Consider the following 16,298-nt stretch of genomic DNA (forward strand, 5'->3'; position numbering starts at 1 on the left):
ACAGCCAGAAGCTGGGGTGTAAGTGGGCCCATTGGGTGATGGTGCTTCTGGTTGGCATTCTTTGCCTTTCTCCAGTGTAAATCATGGCATCCTGACCAAGCTCCAACTTGATTCTGTATGGTCAGATACCCGTGACTGCTGAAAAAGATGTTTTTCTCTGCATTTATGCCAAAGGCAAGAAAGGCAGCAGTCACATTCGGGATGTATTTCCCAGGAGAACTGGAGCTTGTAAGACATAGACGGAGTGTGCATTAATGTTACTTGTCAGCACAGTGCCTTAGTTTTTCTACAGCCTCATGCAGCTCTCACAGGCTCCCAGTTATTTGCAGGTGTGGGAAGGCTCCGTGATCTGAGTGCCTTGAATACTTCATGTACATTATGCTTCTAGGGGACAGGATCAGCAACCATTCCCCCACGGACTTGCTAGGCACGTCCTGTGCTCAAGCTTTTCACAAGGGTGTTCATCCCTTCTTTGTTTATTATATACAAAGAAGCAAAGGGCCTGAATAGAGAATGGTAGGAAATCAGCAAAACAAATTAGAGATGTTCCTTGATGTCCAATGGTATTACATCCCTATAAACTCATCACAAATTGAGAATATTGTAAGTAAAAATGCGTTTAATCAACCTAACCTACCGAAGGTCGTAGCTTAGCCTGGGCTTCCTTAAACATGCTCAGAACACTAACGTTAGCTTGCAGTTGGGCAATTATCTTGAGTTGCATCTCAGTAGTAACTGCCTTCCTTTTCTCAGAAGCAGGAGACACAGAAGGACGTTTTGTAGACATGAGGGGATGAGAACACACAATATACAAAAGTCACTGGAAGCATAGTACACTGTAGAGCGTGGGTTGTTTACCCTCATGACCACGAGGCTCGCTGCCACTGCCCGGCATCACGAGACAGTACCATACTGCATATTGCTAGTTGGGAAAAGATCAAAATTCAAAATTTGAAGTGTGGTTTCTAGTGAATGTGTATCAACTTTTGCACCATTTTCAAGTAAAAAAAAAAGCATAAGTAGAACCATTCTAAGTTGGGAACCATCTGTATTCTAGATACATCGTTTGCAGTAGGCAGAATTTTGGTCCCTACAATCTCTGTACCTCTGGAGGTTACGTTACTTGGCAAAAAGGACTTTTCAGATGTAATTAAGGTTACTAATCAGTGTGTCTTAAAATAGAAAGATTATCCTGGGGATTTGAGTGTGCCCAATGTAATCACATGAGCCCCTAAAAGCAGAAAAGGGAGGCAAAGAGGGGTGGTACAGAGCTAATCAGAGCAATTCCAAGCATGAGAAGGATTTGATGCACTGTTGTTGGCTTGAAGTCGCGGGGAGCCCCAGGCCAAGGAAACAGGGACATCAATCCTACAATTACAAGGAACTGAATTCAGCCAATCTCCAGTGAGCTTGGAAGAGGGTCTTGAGCCCCATTGGAAAGCTGTAGTCCCTACCAATACCTTGATTCCAGCCGTTGCTTAGGCTGCTAAACTTGTGGTCAATTTGTTCTGGCAGCAACAGGTAACTATTACATCTTTTGAAATACCATGTATCTTTAAAAATTATGTTAGAAATAATCATGTAATGGAATTGCCAAACTAAACTCAAACTTTGACTATGATGTATAGAGAAAATGTCCTTAATTTTTATCTATAACTCATACAGCCTTTTCTCTCAGGTCCCCACCCACAGTTTATTGGGAAGAATGACATATGTTTAGTCTAGTTTTAAGCCAAGTCTAGTCTGATAACTTAAACGGTCATTCTGCATAATATTCCATTACTCTTTTATTAAAAAGCTCAGTTACTCTTAGGTTCCCCCCCCCCCTTGCTTCCCTCACTAAGATGCTATTTATTTCAAAGGACATCAAAATGGATGATTTAGGAAAAGTCATGACATTGGAGGGAGGAAAAGTTCTTCTAATCTTTGTGGTGACTTTTAATGTATGCTGGTTTTGGGGACAATGTTCTTTCTGCCTAGGTCCTATGGCACTGCTGGCATTCAGGGCAGGACACTGGCTGTTCAAACTCATATTCTTATCTTTCTCAGCTATTTTGGGTCTGGCAGTTCTCTCTGTTTGACTTTGCACCACCAATCCCCACCTTGTCTCTCCCTGGCAGAGTAAGACTCTTCTGGCTGTGTCTCTGCTTCAGTTTAGTTCAGAAAAATTGCTATGTGGTCACTTTCAAAAACACCTCTTGTTCTCTTTCTGGCATACCCTTCAACAGGCTCCACTGTGACATTTTGGGAGTCTATCTGTATCACATAGAAACGAAGGATGGCTCAGGAAAAGCCAAATCTCTCTGGTGTCAGCCATGGCCAAGCCTGAGCTAAAACTGGACCATATATCTGCTTGTCTCACCCGTCTTTTTGTTTTGCCTTTCTCCTTTCCCATTACATCTCCTATGTCATAGCCTCCTATCATGAAGAAGAAAACATTCTGAATTTATTGTCATCTGTAGAAGGCCTTCTCTGCCAAACTCTGGAAGGGCTCTAGAAGTATGCATTCTTCAGTCATGGTTGCTGCAAGTCTAAATGGCAGAAGACAAAGAATGTTTGAAAATCCTACCTCAACAGCACTTGCCTCTCAAGCTAATTTTCTTGTGGCTAAATCCTAGTTTTCTTATCAAAAGCTGATTGTTGCTTTGTTCTTTCCTTTTTAATGTCTCCTGAAACATATGTTCCGCTCCCTGCAGGAAGATAAATGAGGTTAGAGAGAAAGTATATTAATAATGTTCAAAATACCAACACATTAAAATTACTTATGATCATTGTAAAATGATCATATCTTATTAAATAAAAGAATAATCTTACAGAGCAGTAAGTAAACTATAATGATATAAAAAATGGAAAACCTGAACACTAAAAAGTTAACTTTAACTTCACAGTAGTAGGCTTATGGAGATTTTGAATTTGTTCTTTGTGTCTTTCTTTTCCAATTTTGCTGCTGTGAACATAAATTACTTTTATATTTGGTAAAACAATGCATATTATATTTACAACAAAGGACATTTAATCTATATATTCCTTCTTTTTCTCCCTTGTGCTCTAAGTTATTCCTGTAGTAACTTTTCCCATCTCAGGTTCTGAAGTGCCAGGTTGGTCAGTCTTGGCTCAACTCCATGTTATCATGCAATGTGGAGTTACAATTCAATGTAAATTCAGAAATTTTCAACAGGATTCCACGGACTTCTCAGAATATTAATATTTCCAACTTCTTACATCTCTTGAAAGGCATCATTGTTCTATAATTTATTTGACTTTGTATTTATTTTAACATTTGAATAGCTAAATTCTTATAGCTCAGATATGTTTTCTTAAATGAGAATCTAATTCATTGTTTCAAATATCTAATATTGTATCAGTTCAGGGTGTGATCAGGAGATAGAGAACATATAGGTTACTTGAACAGAGATAACTTTAATATAAAGAACTGCTAATTACAGTCATGTGCCACATAATGATGTTTGGTCAACAACGGACCATGTACCAGTATAGAAGATGGTCCCATAAGATTATAATGCAGCTGAAAGATTCCTGTCACCAAGTAATGTGGAAGCTGTTGTAACAACATACTGCAACGTATTACTCATGTGTTTGTAGTGCTACTTGTATAAACAAACCTATTGTGCTGCTAGTCATATACTATAAAAGTATAACACATACAATTCCAGTAGTGCGGTATATCTAGGTTTGTGTAAGTGCACGCTATGGTGTTCCAATGCAATGAAATCTCCTAACAAGGCAATTCTTGGAACATATTCCTGTTAAGCGATGCATGACTGTACATACAATGGTGTTTACTAGGAAACCGAAAGGGTAAAACGCCAACTTTAAAGTATAGGGTAGTAGCAATTGTGGGAAACAACTGTCACTCCTTGGGTTGGGGGAAAAGAAGTGTGAATCATTAAAATTTAGTAACTCACAGGAGGAGCCCCATGGAGCAGAAACTCAGACCTCTGAAAAGGGAGCATTGGCTGGCTGGTGCAGCTGTCTCTGAAGTGAGGGGAACGATGCGCCTAGTTTTTAAGTGATGGAAAATCTGCCGACTGAGTAAGGCTGCTGCCACTGCTGCTGCCAAGGTAAAGAAGCAAGGGTGGGGTGTTTCACATTCAAACAGCAGGCGGTCTGCAAGCAAACAGGAAAAAGCAAATCTCCTCTCCCTCCACCCGCCTTGCAGGCTCCCTCTACTGCCCTCTACTGGCAGAGCCTAACAGGGACAGCTGTCAAAGCAAGAAAGTGGTTTGCAGTTTCAGCCCCAGTTTTAGTAAGCAAAGATAGAAGAGTTCCTATGCAGAGTTACTTAGTAACGGGTACAGATATAAAATAATGACAATATTTATGATTGAATAAAATAAGAGAACTATCTTAAATTTCAAATATCTGTCGTAGGAAAAGATTGTCACGGGCAAACAGATAGCTGTGTTTTTTTTTTTAAAACAGAAGCCAATTTATTTTTCTTGAATAAAGAACAAATGAATGAACAATTGAATGAATGAATGAGTCAGTGATGGAATGGGTGAAAGGAAGGAGGGATGAATGACAATCAACGGTCTCCTTCTAGAAGTTTTCTCTTAGTCCACCACAGGAGTTTGTGGGGAGAGTTGGTCTTGGGAGCATTAACATCAGCCTGGAATCTCAAATGCCTTGATCACTTAAGTCACTTCTACAGTCATTAATTCTGCGTTGTAGTCATGGAAAGGAGCAGGTATTTCATGAAAAGTGTATTGGTCACATCTGTTTCTCACAGAATCACAGGAAGATACTTTGGGTCCTATTCTAAGCCACACAAGACAGATTTTGTTACTAAATAGAAATAAAATTAATAAAAGAGAAAAACATATGAATCATGTCTATTTTAGAGTAAACAACAATTTGTTATTGACCCACATGGGTTATTTTGCAGTGAGACCTCAAGTTACTGGCTATGGTTAAAATGAATTCTATTGGTAATGGAGAAAGCACAAAATTATGGATTCACTGGAAACTAAAATTTAAGCTTCCTTTATGAGCTCTATGTAAACCAGCTTTCTAGTTATTTCCAGAAAAATATATCCAAAACCTTAAGACAAACTGATAAAGGACTTCCTTTGGCATTTACTCATTAAAAGATAAGGTCTGATTTTCCTCATGATTCTTGAGCCTATAAAATCAAGTAAGAAAATAAAGCATATAGAGGTTGAGCACAACAAAAAACCTTTGCCTGTGTTATTTATTTCTTTTGTCTCTACAATTCAAGTAGTCTAAGAAATTCTTTACTTTGTAAGACTAAATACTCCTCTCTCTCTCTCTCTCTCTCTCTCTCTCTCTCTCTCTCTCTCATCTATCTATCTATATTCTGGAATTAGTGCTAGACTTTAAGAGCTTTAACTAGCAAATAAAAAGCAAATCTAAAAACTCCTACCCCCACATCAAACCAAACAACTCTTGAGATTTAACAAAAATAAGAAGTATAGGGAGTAAGTTAAACTTTTACCTTTACCTCTAAATCAATGGTCATAAAATCTTTTCTTCTGAAAGCACAAAGAATAAAGTGTGGGAATCTCTCAGTTGAAATAGTTCCTTTCTCAAAGTGAACAAAGAAACAAAGAACGATGAAAATATAGGGCATACCTTAGTGACTCAGCATATTTATGCAGGGTAAATTGTATGTACGTTTTAAACACAGGAGTAAGGACTTAGATTTTGTCGTATTAGTACTGATAAATTAAGTGAATCATATTACAAGGAAGAAAATGCTATTACCTTTCAACATATTACCAGTCCAGAAATTATATTAACTGTGTTAATATAATTTCAGGCCTTCAAGTCTTAATTCCTGAAGTTTTTCATCCTTTAATATTGATTTCTAGGCTCTAATAAAAATAATAGTGTGTAGCAGCCATTGATGGTCTTTTTTTTTGTTTTATTTTCAATTACAGTTAATATTCACTATTATATTAGTTTCAGGTGTATAACATAGTAGCTAGATATTTATATAACTTACAATGTGATCCCCCGATAAGTCTGGTACCCACCTGACACCATACATGGTTATTACACTACTATTGACTATATTCCTTATGTTGTACTTTACATCCCCAGGACTATTTTAAAACTGCCAATTTGTACTTCTTAATCCCTTTGCCTTTTTTACTCAGCCTTCCAACCCCCTCCAATTTGGCAACCATTAGTTTGTTTTCTGTATCTATGTTTGTTTCTGTTTTTTGTTGTTGTTGTATATTTTGTTTTTGAAAATTCCACATATAAGTGAAAGCATATGGTATTTGTCTCTGTCTGACTTATTTCACTTAGCATAATATCCTCTACATCCATCCATGTTATTGCAGATGGTAAGATTTCATTCTTTTTCATGGCCAAGTTATATTCCATTGTATATGTTCATGTAGATACGTACACATCTTCTTTATCCAATCATCTATTAGGTTGCTCCCATAGCTTAACTATTGTATATAAAATGTCCTTCTTTGTCTCTTGTTATAGGCTTAGTTTTTTTTTTTTAAACATACAGATTGTTTTTTTTGTTGTTGTTTTAAATTTTTTTTTTATTGGGGAATATTGGGAAACAGTGTGTTTTTCCAGGACCCATCAGCTCCAAGTCAAGTCATTTTTGTTTTTGTTTTCAATCTAATTGTGGAGGGCGCAGCTCAGCTCCACAAGTCAAGTTGTTGTTTTCAATCTAGTTGTGGAGTTGTTGTTTTCAATCTAGTTGTGGAGTTGTTGTTTTCAATCTAGTTGTGGAGTTGTTGTTTTCAATCTAGTTGTGGAGTTGTTGTTTTCAATCTAGTTGTGGAGTTGTTGTTTTCAATCTAGTTGTGGAGGGCACAGTTCAGCTCCAAGTCAAGTCATTGTTTTTCACTCTAGCTGTGGAGGGTGCAGCTCACTGGCCCATGTAGGAATCAAACCAGCGACTTAGGTGTTATGAGCACTGAGCTCTAACCAACTGAGCCAACTGGCTGCCCTATAGCCTTAATTTTAAAGTTTATTTGGGTGATGTAAGTATTGCCATTTCAGTATTTTTTTAAATTTCCATTTGCATGAAATATATTTTTCCATTTTTTTTTCCATTCTGTGTATGTCTTTCGATCTGAAGTGAGTCTCTTGTAGGCAGCATATGTATGGGTCTTGTTTTCTTATCTACTCAGCCACCTTATATATTTTGCTTGAAGCATTAGTTCATTTAGGTTTAAAGTAATTATTGATAGGTATGTATTTGTTGCTATTTCATTCATATTTTTGATATATATTTTCTTCTGCAATTACAAGAGGTGCTCAAAGTGGTTACCATCAGTGTCCAGACACTTCTGATTACAGCAAACTACTGCTTGAGAAACGTTGACCAAAGTGTCCACATGTATACATTTTTTTTTGGCACGCCCGGTATATACCTGCCCGCAGTTCCAGGCACAGAGCTCCTGAAACCTTTATAAATTCCTAATTGATAAAAACACTAGGGTCACCTTATGTTTTAATATGGTCATGCACTGCATAACAACATTTTGGTAAACTGCTGGCAGGATATATGATGGTGGTCCCATAAGATTATAATGGAACTGAAAAATTCCTATCACCTAGTGATGACATAGCCATTGATAATATCATAACACAATGCATACTCAAGTTTTTGTGGACATGCTGGTATAAACAAACCTACTGCGATGCTAGTCATATGAAATTATGACACGATTATGTACAGTACATAACACTTGATGATAACAAATGACTATGTTACTGCTTATGTATTTACTGAATTATACTCTATTGTTATTTTAGAGTTTACTTTTTTACTGAAAAACCAGTTTGCTGTAAAACAGTATGCCGCAGTGTTACACCAGCAGCAGTCTCATATATCTTGTGTTTACCGTGTCTATTGATTGGATTATTTTCTCTTGTGCTTGATTTAACCTCATGTTTTGTTCATCTTGGCCCCTACGTGTATAAAATTCACTGTTAATGTTGCCAGTAAAGGCTATGTTGGGTGATTGAAATGGAAATGAAATTTGAAGTGATTTAGGACTACAAATGTGGAAAATTAGTGATGGCTATTGTTTTCCAGTCGAGTATGTCTCGTTCCATATAATCTTGAAGAATAACAAAGTGACACAAGCTATTAAAGGATCTTCTCATTGAAGGTAATGAGACTAACAAAACTTCTAATGATCTGGATTGAAGACTAGCTATAGAAGCATATTCTACTCAACACTGTGACGATCATGACCAAAGGAAAAATTTGCAATGTTGAAAGAAAAGGCTGAGCCAGACTATGATGTTGAATTTTATTGCTAGCTCTAAATGCAAGTTTAAATGATTCAAGGCTTGTTATTCATTATATAATATGAAAGTGAGAGGTGAGTCTGTGAGTGCTAATGTGAAGGCAGCTGCAGAACTTCTGGCAAGGAAAATTACTTGCCAAAGCAGATACTCAATATGGATGAAAACTCCCTATTCTGGAAACAGATGCCTGGAAGGACCTTCATTCATAAGAAGGCCAGGTCAATGCCAGGTTTCAAGGCTTTGAAGGGCAGGATAACAGTCTTTCTTGGGGGCAGTGTTGCAGGCTACAAGTGGAAACCCTTTGTGATCTGGCACAATGGGAACCCAGGGCCATCAAGCATGTCAACAAACCCACACTCCCAGAGTCCTACAGGAGCAGTAAGAAGTCATAGGTGACCCAGCTTCTCCTTCAAGGTACTTTCCTGAATTGCTATGCCAGCAAAATGGAGAAGTACTGTTTGGAGAATAACATACCTTTTAACATTTTACTTATTGTTGATAATGTTACCGGACATCCTCCTTTTATTGGTGATCTTCATCCCAATATCAAAGGGGTGTTTCTCCCTCCAAACACCACCTCTTTGACCCAACCAATGGATTAAGGAGTTAATGTGTTAAGGCAGCTTTTCGGGCCTAAGACCCAAGGAGGACCTTTGCCCAGGCTGTTGCTGCAACTGAGAATAGGACAATATCTAAGATGGCATCAAGAACCTTGCTTGGGCTTGGGGTGATGTCACCAAGTACTGTGTGAGTGGCATCTGGAAGAAAGCAATCAAAAGGTTCATTCATGACATTTTAGGATTTGCCAAGGATGAGGAGGTTGCAAAAATCAGCAAGGCTGTGGGTGGGATGGTGAACCACTCCAACTGGGACATGAATGGGGATAACATTGAGGAGAAACTAGAGGTGGTTTCTGAGGAATTGACTAATGAGGAGTTGTTGGAACAGGAACAGGAAAACATTTATTGAGATAAAATTCACATCACATAAAATAACCATTTTAATGTGTATAATTTCATGGCATTTAGTACATTCATACGGTTTTGCAACCAGTACTTATCAAGTTCCAAAATGTTTGCTCACCTCAACAAACTCCTTAAAATGTTTCAAAACACGGACCCCAACACCAAAAGGTTTTCGTTAATAGAGAGGGATGTTCATGGTTCATTATCTGATTACAAGCAAATCTATGATGAGAAAAAGAAATCAAGAAAACCACCAGGGACACAATTCTAAAAGGCGTGACCCCTCCTCAAGAAGGGCCTCAGGCAGGACCTTCAGGAGGTCTTCTGGAAGAAGGCATTGTGATCATAGATGACAGCTCCAAGCGTGTCATTGTCCCTGAAGCCCTTCCAGTGGGACAAGATGTGGAGACATTGATATTGATGGTCCTGACCCTGTGTTGGCCTAGGCTAATGTGTGGGTTTGTGTTTTAGTTTTTAACAAAAAAGTTTAAAAAGTTAAAAAAAATAAGTAAAAATAGAAAACCTTATAAAATAAGAATGTAAAGAAAAAGTATTTTGTACACCTATATAATGTTTTTTTTAAGCTGTTATAAAAGACTCAAAAGTTAAAAAAAAATGAAGTTTATAAAGTAAAAACGTTCCAGTAAGCAATGGTTAATTTATTATTGAAGAAAGAAAAATTTTAAATCAATTTAGTGTAGCCTAAGTGTACAGTGTTTATAGAGTCTACAGCAGTGTACAGTCATGTCCGAGGCTTTCTCATTCACTCACCACTCACACTGACTCACCCAGAGCAACTTCTAGTCCTGTAAGCTCCATTTATGGTAAGTGCCATATAGAGGTGTACCATTTTTTATGTCTTAAACCATATTCTTACTGCACCTTTCTTTGTTTAGATATATTTAGATACACAAATACCATTGTGTTATAATCGCCTACGGTATTCAGTACAGTAGCATAACTACAGGTTTGTAGCTTGGGAACAATAGCCTACACCATACATCTACGTGTGTAGTAGACTATACCACTTACGTTTGTGAAAGTGTACTCTGTGATGTTTGCACAATGAGGAAATCCCCTAAGGACACATTTCTCAGAACGTATCCTTGTCCTTAAGCGGTACATGACTATATATTTGGTCTTTACCGTGGTTCCTGACATAAGGCTCCTAATTCCCTTTGAATTTCCTAGGTGATAAGATTATCTTTTGTTCTAATGAGGTGATTCTGGTTGGTCTCCTGGATTAGGGCTGGTCATCAGAAAGACCAAGTTATTATTAGAAGCCTGAAGATTTCAGCCCCACCCTTATTCCCTAGAGAGAAAAGGGGGTAGGAATGAAGTTAATAATTGATTATGCCTACATGAGGAAGCTTACGTAAAAATTCCAATTGTATGGGATTTGGGGAGGTTCCAGGTTGGCGAAAATATCCTCATACCAGCAGGGTGGTGCACCCCAACTTCATGGGGACAGAAACTACCGTACTCAGGACCCTGCCAGATCTTGACATGTGCATCTCTTTATCTGTCTGTTCATCTGTATCCTTTAATAAATTGATAAATGTAAGTAAGTGTGTCCCTGAGTTCTGTGAGCTGTTCTAGCAAATAATTGAATCCAAGGGGGAGGAGGTCATGGGAAGCTCTGATTTGTAGCCAAGGAGACAGAAGTTGTGGGTAACCAGGGGACCTACCACTTGCAATTGGCATCTGATGTGAGGGGCAGTCTCATGGCACTGAGCCCTTAACCTGTGGGATCTTATGATATCTCCAGGTAGATAGTGTCAGAATTGAGTTAAATTGTAGGACACCCAGCTGGTGTTACAGCCTTGCTTGGTGTGGGAAAAAACCCCACACATCTGGTGCCAGAAGTGTTCTAAGTGTGGTACTTGTGTGAGAGAGAGTCAAGGAGAAACACACAAAGAAAGACTGAGTTTTTCATTTATAGGCAGGTACTTTTATAATCCCACATTTACTGAATAGAAAACAAAGTTCCAGAAAGTCAATGGCCTTCCCAAGGCAACCCCATGGAAGGTGTAGGAGGCAAGGCTCAACTCAGGCCTCTCTCGGAGACCACTGTTGGTGGACTGCCTGAAACTACGCAATTCCCCTCCGTGCTGCACCCAAGTCTCACCCAACTATTGTCCCCCAACCGGCACTTGCTCAGCACTTAATGCGATGCAGACCTTGAACTGATGCTGTACCTTGCTTTATACTGAGGACATACCTGTCTCCCCACTGGATTCTCAGCTTCCCAGGGGCAGGTGTCATTTTAGTATGTGTATGTCATCTTCACCTCTTACCCCATTACTTATTTGATGCTTATTAACACGTCCAATGAGGAATAGAGTATTCTTTTTCTTTAAACAACAGAAATTTATTCTCTTACAGATCTGCAGGCTAGACCTCTGAAATCAGTATCACTGAGCTGAAATCAAGGTGTCAGCAGGCCAACACTTGCTGTGGAAGCTCTAGGGGAGAGAATCTTATCACTGCACTGCTGTGGTTCTTGGTGTAGTACATGGACCAACAGCATTAGTGTTGTCTGGGAACTTGGTGGAAATGTACAAATCTCTGGGCCTGAGTTAGATCTGCAGAAACTCTGGGGATGGGGCCAGCAATCAGTGGTTAAATCAGTCCTCCAGGTCATTCCAATGTACTCACTGCTGTACTGGAAACCTGTCTTTGTGACTTTGGGAAAACTACCTTTACTTCCTGGTAATGTTTACTCACCTATAAAATGCAGCAGCAGATCCCGTGGTTATTGATGCCTCTCCCACCTTGACAGTCTGTAATTCTCCTCTTAAGAACTGCTAGTAAATTGATTAATAACTCTTATGTGCCAGGTACTTTGCCAGCTGTATGACATAGAGTATTTAAAATAATCATAGAAAATATATAAGATATAAAACGGAGGTTTAGTCCACTTATATAACTCGTTCAGGGATACTATACTATGTAACATAGTTCATTATGACGTTAGGACACCAAAGACACCAGTCTCTAAGGCTGTGAGCTTAATCACTTTGCTATACAAACGCATGGGAATGGCCGTCAGCTTTGCCGACCCACTTCTTATTCAGAGCTCACAGTCAGGAGCAATGTACTCTGGTTTTGCTCAGTAGACTTTCACCAAATTTCCAATAGATTAACCTAAGGCTGCTGGTAGAAGTTTTCAGTGAATAGATATAAACCAAAACCCAAACATCTCTGTGTTATGGTGATAAGACCCTTCATTTTGTATAGCATTTTTTTTTTTTTAAGTTAACATCTTTTATCTGATTTTTTTGCAAGGTGCAGTAATGAAAAAATTCAGATATGGGCATTTAAATTATTTTAACTTGTCACTCCAAAATGAAAAAGTCAATTCTAATCACAATTTTTAACACGATAAGGCAAATTCAAAGGCTATATTCTATCAAACATCTTTAGGTAAAGCATCTAGACACATTGTTTGCTTGGAAAATTCAGTTATGGTTAAGACTCATAGATTCTTCTTTAAAATGAAGCAAGTGGTCTTCTCTCTCTCACCATCATCTTCTAGGTAGGTTTGGCTAGAGGTAGCGAGGCTTTGGACAGTCTTTTAAAAACATTTCATAATATAGTGTACATAACTCTGAATGAAAATAAAAAAAAAAACCTGGATTTGAATTTTATCTCCTCTAAGTCTTCATTCCTTATGTGAAAAATACAGTAGTACCTTGGTTTTTGAACGTCTCCGTTGACGAACATTTCACTTTACCAACGCCGTAAACCCGGAAGTAAATGCTTCGGTTTTCGAACATGCCTTGGACGTCGAACATGACACCTGGCTTTGGCTGAGTGCAAGATCCTGAGGCCTAGTTGTAGGCTGTTTTCCAACATTTCAGAACTCGAACGGTCTTCCGGAATGGATTACGTTCAAACACCGAGGTATCACTGTAATGATATTTTAAAAGTCCCTGTTTATTTCCTAAGGGTTTAGTAAAAAACAAGTATCATAATATTGGACATACTGCTATTTATAAGATACGCAATCTTTTAAAATCTTTAGTACTTTATGCGTAAATAACCTACCTAAAACCTGAATGTTATTATAATAAAGTAAATAATTTTACAAGTATACACAGCACAAAGGAGGAGTGAAACACATACTTCATTTAAACATTAAAATGAAACAAATGTATTCTTTTTATGTTCATCTCTGTTTCCTCACTTCAAAAATATTTTACCTTTTAATAGAACTTTACCTTCTATGTGTTTTTATTTATGTTTGTTTTCTCCTTTAAAAGTTTTACTAATTTAAAAATGTTTATGCAATGGTTAATATACTCCAGACTCTGGGTTAGTTACTGGAAAAAATGAAGAACTTACTGTTCAGGGGTATAATCAGACTTATATATAAAAATTCAGTTATGAGAAAGTACGTCCCGTGATAAGGAGCATTGCAAAACGGAGGGATTTAAGTGATACGTAAGTGACATAGTCAATAGGATTTGTTGAGTATTTGATTGTGGGAGATGAAGGAGAAGGAGAAACTAAGCATGACCTTGGCTTGGGAAGCTGAGTATGTAGTGGTCTCATTCAGTGGGATAGAGATTTTGAAGAACAGTAGGTTTGCATGGGAAAGTGAGGTGTTCAGCTAGAAAGAATACAATTAGTCTGAGGTGTCTTTAAGACACCCAAACAGAAGTTCCAATTGGTAAATTGATTTATATGAGTTGAGTTCCAGAGATAGAGGTTTTAACTTGGGACTTAGAATTTAGGAGGCATCAGCAGATAGATAATAACTTTTCTATCTTCATAGTAGGACAGTTCAAGGAGAAAATATACATGAAATACATGCATCCATGCACATTTTTCATCAATATTTAGGGATTCCTCTTTAAAAGGATGTGGTAAGTGCACTATTCCAATAATAGATGTGGAATTATATAAAGGCAAGGATATATTCTCATACAAACTGAAAATTCATTCAAGAGAGAGGCCAAAAAAGAAATCTTAACCTCCTCTACTGAGACGCTTCCCTTTATCACAACTCAGCAATCTGAGAGAAAATAGGTCTTAACAAGCAAATCATTGTTCAGATGCTGAGGGAGAGAAGCTGGGTCGATATTTTAATTTGAATCCTACAATTATGGATGCAGATAGCATTTCTTGACCCTGCTGATTTGTAATAACCAATACTTAGCACACATTTCCTTTTAGATCAGCTGCACTTGAAGACCCATTTAATATATAAATCCCAAATTGCTTTTCTAAAAATCTGTATTTGCAGGTGTTGTTAGAGGCTCTGATCTCTACCACTCTCTCTCATCCTTCACCTCTTCCTTGTCCAAGCCACTCCAATTTATCCCTTAAGACTTGTTGATGGTATTAAAACACTTTATATTTATTAGTTCTTAAGAACTAAGTATCTCTTTTCATTGATTACAATTTTGGAGACTTTACACACCATTAAGTAACAAAAACAGTAAAATAAAATTTAAAATGAAAATAAAATAAATAATTCCACGTTCAGGCTTTACTCATATGCATATAGCTTTAGCTATCATCAAATTAACCTTTCCCTTTTTTAATGTAACTCCCCCTACCCCTAAATGAACATGACTACAGTGAATATCTTCAGGGAAGTCATAGTTTTCTTCTTTTGAATTGTTTTGTGTAGCAAATTAGCAGTGTAATTGCTGGATCAAATGAATCTTCAGTTGAATTTTCATATTACTTTCCAAATGTTTGGACCATTTTACACTTATTGATTTTAGGTGCAATTATTTTATAGCTTTCAAATCTGTATCCTCACAAATTCCATTTCTCTGTCCTGCTGAGCACCACGTTTCTGGGCAAAGTTGCAAATGTTCATTTTAGGTAATTTTACTGAAGTGTTTTTATCAGGAGTAGAAGGAAGAGATTAGAAGAGTTTTGTTTACTTTTAGATACTATAAACAAGGATGATATTAAGACTAATCAATTGTTTGGCACAGACTATACACAATCAGAAGTAATGTCTGATCAATTAGAATGCAAGGCAGTGTGAACAACCTATGCAGCTGAATGTCTGCCCTCCCCAGGGTGTTATCCTTACTAGGAAGACAGATAATGAATTGATAATGTAGTTAAAAAACTGTAACTTGGATTGTGTAGCTTACTGTAAGATAGGGTTTTAGAAACTACTCAAGTCACTAGTCTTTTCACTATCAACTGCCAGATAGAAGCATTAGATACTAAAAAGAAGGAAAATTTGAACAGCTAACAAATATTAGAAAGAGGCTCAGTGTTCCTTATAATCAAAGAAATGCAATTCAAAAGAAGTAGATCTCATTTTATACCAAAGATTGGCAAAGATTGTAATGTTAGATAATTCTTGGTGTCAGCCAAGATACGGAGGAAAGAAAATGTTACCAGTATTGAAAGTGTGAAATGATACCTTGTTTCTGAAGGGCAGTTTGGGAAACACTTAGAGAAACTAAGTGTGGGTACTCCATATGAGCCAGGATACCACTCACTCAGGTCAATAGTCAGACAAGGCCAAGAATGTCTGTCATGACGTAGTTTGAGATGGGCGACAGAAGTGCCCACACCCATGGTAATGGATAAAAATGTGATGCATGGACAGAAAGCCATATGTCCAGATTTTAAAACACAACGTTACATAATAAACAGAAAAAGATCTATAGCACAAGGTTATTTATGTAAATTAAAATATTTAAAAAGCATTATGTATGTGTGTATATACAGAGAGTGCCAAAAAAATGTATACACATTTTAAGAAAGGAAAAACACTGTTAAAATCATAATACTCAATATACACCGATAACAAAAGATGAATACAAGTCATGTTTGACTTCTGCAATTACAAGTGGTGTTCAAAGTGGTTAACATCCACATAATTTTAATACAGTTTTTTCCTTTTTAAAAATGTTTATACATTTTTGTTGGCACCCTCTGTACATATATTTAAAGAGGGATTATAATTAGATAGATAAATATAAGTGACCAAATTTTCCTTTAAATGAAGCTTTACCAAGGACTTACATCAAGCATTATTAGCAGGATCCTATAGGGGAGGGAAGAGTAGGGGGAACA

The sequence above is a fragment of the Rhinolophus sinicus genome, linkage group LG07, assembly GCF_036562045.2.
Source record: "Rhinolophus sinicus isolate RSC01 linkage group LG07, ASM3656204v1, whole genome shotgun sequence".
Taxonomy (NCBI): Eukaryota; Metazoa; Chordata; class Mammalia; order Chiroptera; family Rhinolophidae; genus Rhinolophus; species Rhinolophus sinicus.